At 46.1% G+C, this 5,920-nt stretch overlaps 1 protein-coding gene across 1 annotated transcript in view; it reads right to left on the minus strand.

The window, feature by feature from the left end:
- FHL1 (four and a half LIM domains 1) overlaps positions 1-5,920 on the minus strand; it is a 28,816-nt gene extending 22,896 nt beyond the window's left edge. Inside the window, exon 1 of the mRNA XM_009999658.1 lies at positions 5,808-5,920. The gene's annotated coding sequence lies outside the window, so the exon portion shown is untranslated. The remainder of the gene's footprint in view (positions 1-5,807) is intronic.

Genomic DNA, 5,920 nt, shown 5'->3' on the forward strand with positions numbered 1-5,920 from the left:
ACAGTCCTGTGCCTCTGGAGGTGCTGTTTATGTTGGCACCACCTCCTGCCCCATGGTAAATGCTGTACTGAAGAGCAGGACACGGCGCCAGGCTCCCAAGATGCTTTCAGAATCCTAACCCTGTTCAGATGAGCTGCCCATGGAGGCAGAGATCAGCCAGAATAGCTCATCCTGCCCATCCACTGGATTAGGTAAGTCATGCTAGAAAACCTTCTGTGGTACCCAGCAGCAGCAGGACTGCAGCCAGCTGTCCCGGGGCAGCATGTCTTCTGGGATGCTGGCAGTCCTGGGGGTGACATACCTACAGGGTATTTTAAAGAGCTCTTTGCTATGTCAGTTCAATGAGGGGCAAAGCAAGGCACAGAATAAAGTGGAAAAGGCTCTAGAGTCCACAAGTGAGATGATAAGACAGAAGCTGGAAAGGCAGGCAGTGTCTCAGAAGTGACTAATTCCAAACCTTTGCTCCAATGTTTATTATAGAAAAGAGTAGATAAGAAAGGCAGCTGATGGTAACAACTGCCAGGGGCAGCCAGTCCCAAGCTAAACAAATAGCTAAAGACTTGCAAGGAGCCTGCCAAGTCACAACAGTTCCCACAACTTGGGGCATTTATTTCAAAGAAAGTACATTATTTTCTCCCACCCCAGCATCCTGTCAGCAGTGGTGCAACTATATTTAGGGTTGGTTTCACAGTTACTCTTAAGGGGACCTTTGGTCAGGGACCACTGGAAGCACATGAAAAGTGAGTATTTCCAAATGAAGGCATTGGGGAAGTGCTGGGAGCCAATGCCCTGCAGGAAAGCTAACTAGAACCACCATGGGCTTGACCAGCCAAGGGCTTACTGGGATGAACTGCTTCTGTTTTTCTTAGCAAAGGAAGAAAGGTAAACCCAGCAACCTGGTTCGTAAGACAGTTCAGGAGGATTGCATGGATTTTTTGTTGCCTCTGTCCAAGGGAAACAGTGGCAAGCAATTCTTGCTCTGCCAGAAGCTCCAAGTCCTCTGTTGTGTAAACACTGGTGTCACACAAGAACCCTCACATACTGGGGCAACTGGTGCAGCATTAAAACTAGCTTGAAGCAAACCAGGTGGATTACAAACCTCTGTACCAACCACACCTCCCAGCAGGACCCCCTCAGCATGTCTGGCACATGACACTGCTTGTTAGCAGGGGTCTCTCAAACCCACCACTCCAGCAGATGGACACCACTGGAGCCAGCCATCCTTTGAGCTGAAGCTCCCCCTATCTCAAAGCATCATCAAGCATGAAGGTCTCTGATGTCTTGAAGACAAGTGGGAGGATCTTCCAAGAAGGAAGCTTTTCTTTTTTATTTTAGCTATTTCTCCTGTTCCTCCTACCTATCTACATCACAGCAGAGGCATCAGAACACACTCGCTTCACAGTAGCTCTGCAATTCAGCACGTAAAATGGCTCTGAAACATTTTGGTCCAAATTATTAAACCTCAAGCTACACTTGTCAGGCAGCCTCCTGTGAGACAGAATTTACTCTCCTCTTTTCCACTCTGTTTTGCTTTTCACTTTCCAGGGGTTATCAGAAACAAGGAAGCCAAAAAAGTTATCAGAAACAAGGAAGCCAAAAAGCCACCCTGCAGTGCTTCTTCCCTGCAGGAATAATTTTTTTTTTTTTAAATCCTGTTCTTCCTTAGAGATCTGGGTGACAACTGGCATTGTGCATTTAAACCCAACAGACCACAAATGCAGCTTTTAATCCTTCACCATTAACAGTTGCTGACTGACGTGCCGAACAGCCAGCTCTGCAGGGCAGGAGGAAAGATGCATCCCAAATTACAAGGCACATCTGTGGAAGGGGTGGGTCTTCTGAAAAGGCCCATCTGAAATCAAGAGGTTTTGAATTTCCTCTTTACAAATATAATGCAATTCTGTAACAGCATCCAAACCAAAACTGCAACTCTGCCTGAAGAGTTTGCAGTCAGACACAGAGCAAAAGCTCTTCCACTCTGGGCTGCAGCTCCCTCACTGTCAGGAACTCTGTCCCGGCTCCCTGCCTTTTCCAGACACTCTTTAATTCAGCCTTTTTTGAAAGACTGCTTCCTCAGACCCATCTGTTGCATTCCAGTGTGGCTATAATGCAATCCTTGGAGCAATTTGAAATCAGGGCAAAGGCCTAAATGTCATTGTAGTCCAGCCCTGCATAGGACACAAACCCTATTTGCCATCCTTCAGAGGGAGATGAAAAAGCTGGAGAAGCACAAGAGCATCCATCCTTCCATCCAGCTTGGATGGGGCTCTGAGCAACCTGGTCTAGTGGGAGGTGTCCCTGCCCATGCAGGAGGGTTGGAACTAGATGATCTTTGAGGTTCCTTCCAACCCAAACCATTCTGTGATTCTACTATTTCAGCCCAACTTTGTGACTACCTCTAGACACCACAGACTACTTCCCTGCACCAAGCAATTAATAAACTTTCTCTAAGGGACTTTATTTCACCAATTTACACATTGTTTCAGAGCCCAAATTTCCACAATATTTTTGCCAAGTCCACAGGCTCCATTTAGACACAGGTGGAGGATTTGCAGAAACACTCAGACCAGCCTTGGCTTGATTCCTTGCCACAGACGCCAGTGGGGGTGACATCCCCAGAGCTGGCTCTGGGCTGCCCATCTCCAAAAAGCCCCAGACAAAGCACATCAGGGACTCAAAACTGGCCTGTCTCTGAAGCTCAGGGAATCCCCAGTGCCTTCGCTCCTACAGCCAGCCAAGTGGCTGCAAGCAGGGTTTTTACTGGAGCCTAGGAGAAAATAGCTGAAGACAGAATAGATGGTAGAGTCCTCCTAAACCCCTGCTGCAGCAGGAGAAGCATGTGTTTATCTAAACACCATTTAATCCTTTAGAGTCCTAGTGTCTCAAGAGCCATCTGCTTAAAACTCCTCTCCAAATCAGGGTATCTAAATGAAACATGAGGTCTCTTTCTTCCTCCCACACTCCCTCTGCCAAAAGCAGACATGAAATGACTGATCTCAGGCATTGCTGCGTTATTTTCCCTGTCTGCATCTTCTGTAATAGAGAAATAGGGAAAAAAAATACACCAGTGAACCAAGCTGAAGTCTTTTGACTTAAAATGCACTTTTTATTATAAAATCAGTCAGGTCTGGGCAAGTTTATCATATAGACATTATTTCCATCACTTTTTCAAGCACAAGTGATTCCACGTAGCTAAAGTTACAGAACTGCATCTGAAATCTCAGCTTTGCCACCTTTGCACTCCTACATGCCGAGCACAAGGTGACAACAGCTGGGGACCACGAGGGGGAGAGGTGGGCACTGCCTGCATGGGTCAGCCCTCCACACATGCTGGTGACAGCCATATCTCTGTGATCCCAGAGGAAGCCTGGCACCAGCCAGCCAGGATTTGCCCATTGCTCTCCAGAAGCTGCTCCAATGTAGGATTGTACCCAAAGCCTGAGAAAACTTTGCCCCTTGAGGGTGGTGAGGCTTTTCTTGCTGCATTTAACACCACTGGGACTTCAGGTTTAAGCAGCAGCACAAAAAGGGAAAGTGCTGAACATAATGGGCAGGACTGGACCATCCCCTCAGCAAAAATCAGAGGAATGTTCCAAGGTTCTTTAAGGAACTGAAATGTAAATGCCCCCAGTGCATCCCCTGAAGGGGCTATAAACTTAAAGGGACATCATTCTCACAGGCCACTGCTGAGGGGACAATATTATTCCTGGCTCACATCATTAGTTTTCTCCACTGAAGCACTGGAAGTTTCAGCCATGTCCCAGATCCCACTATATGTAATGACAGCAAGTAGGCATTTCCAAAATGGAGATTGGAAAGCGAGGACAGCTGTGGTACCTGAACTGCACCAAAGGAGCACAAGCTTCCACCAGAAAAGCACAGAAAGGGCCGTGGGATATCCCGTGACATGCAAGTACCTTCTTTTCACATAGTTATTATTAAAAAAGGCAGTAAATTGCCTCCTGGGAACAAGGAAGACAGTTACTTAAAGCTTACTAGTGCAATGGGTGTGGACTATAAGTCATATTCATGGGCTCAGATCAGAGATCAAGTTCATCCTACAGCACCAGTCCCCTATTCATGGATGCAAACAGGGACCTGACAGGGCTTCCACCAGCTGTTTCATACCATGTGTCAGGATTTTCCATTCATGGTACAGTTCGATGGAAAGGCTGCTTCCGAAATAAAGGTCAGCCAGGATGGGCTGGAGAGTGTTTACCTCCAAGTGTTTGAGTACCCTAAACGTTGTCTCCTTTTGAACAGCTGCCATTATTTACATCCAGGCAGAGAATTATACCAGCATATGTGGAGACAAGACATCAGTCACAGCAGGGAATAACTTCTGTTAGAAACAGCTCAAGAGCCCAATTGTACAGACCTTCCCCAGCTTAAACCTCCCAAGAGCAGAGCAAGTCAGAAACCAGCTGTAAACCCCAGCCCTGGGCTGGTTCCTCAGGACTGCAGTCCAAAAATCTCTGCAATTAACTTTCTTCTGCACTGAACTCTTGGTTTGTGGGTTTTTTTCCCACTTAAAGTGGTAGCTCCAAAACACCCAACCCACATTTTTCTAGCAGGTATTAGTCAATATTATATTTTTATATCCTAAATTCTTTAAGAAGAAATTAAGAACCTATTTGTATTCAAGAAATCTGTACTTGGGGGGGAGGGAGAGGGAAAAGGAGGAGGGTGTTGTCACTGATTTGAAGTATGTGGGTGTTTTTATAATTAAAAAAGTTTAAATTTCAAAGCCCTATTTGTTAGCTTGATCAGCTGTTTGCTTTGTACATAACGGCTTAAGAATGTAATCAGTTTCCTTTTGGAAGCATTGTTGTTATTTTTAACAACACACTTTTCCTTTCAAAACAAGGTAAAAGACAAATGGGTAGGTGGATTGTTTTCATCATCCCCTCCCCCCCCATTTAATGTGCTAGAGTTCAGTGATTTTAAAAGCAGCCATATCCATTTCTAAACCACAGACTAGTTCCTATTTACACAATACAAACCTGACCAGTCACACACATTAACTTATCTTTTGCCTAATTGCTAAAGAAAAGATTAATGACAGAAACACCCATCTTGCCAACACATGGGCAAGTAGTTCCACTCAGGCAAGTGATTGTGCAAATGCAGATAGATGCAGGGGTGTAGTATTTGTGTAAAAATAAAGGTGTAGCTGTCCCCAGGTGAATGCAAACAAGTACAGCTTGTCAGAAACTCCACAACTGCCCGACATTATAGGAAGAAAGAGGAAGATGTGATCATCATTAGGCAAAAGCTTCATGTCCATATTCCTCAGTTCTCTTACTGCCAGCCTGCTCCCACGATTCAGAGGGTACCTGTGCTCACTGAGAGCATCTCATCTCCTGGGAGCGCACAGAACAGCCACTGAATGCATCAGCTATTTCTTCCCAGCTGTCCTTAAGAGCTTCAGACAGGCACATCTGATCACCTGTCTGGGAAGACACGGAGCTGACAGCTCTGACATGGCTCTATCCCACTGCAAACACTCCCGATACATCCACTCGGCTGGGAAGCAAAGAGAAAAGCTCTATTTACACTCCAGTGGCTGCCTGTACTTTCAAAACCATCGCCTTCCAGGAGGGAATATGTGTATCAGGCAACGAAGATACAACAGAAACCAAAAGCAAGAATTTAAAGAAATCCCACCCCCAAACACCACATAAACCAGAGGCAGTTTCTGAGATTAGCTCAGTGACCTGTGAAGAAATTGCTTGCTAGAAGAGTGCTTTAGAAGTACATCATACACCCAGAGACTCCCCGTTTCCCCCAGCCCTGCTCTCACAAACCCTTCCCCAGCCGAGCAGTTGCAAGGCAGAGAAAAACCCTCAGCAGGAGCCCTGAAATCCAAAGATCTGCGGAGCAGGGGATGCTGAAACGCTCCCTGCCCTGCTCAGCCGGA

Source organism: Chaetura pelagica, unplaced genomic scaffold (genome assembly GCF_000747805.2).
Source record: "Chaetura pelagica isolate M959 unplaced genomic scaffold, ChaPel_1.0 scaffold456, whole genome shotgun sequence".
In the NCBI taxonomy this organism is placed as follows: Eukaryota; Metazoa; Chordata; class Aves; order Apodiformes; family Apodidae; genus Chaetura; species Chaetura pelagica.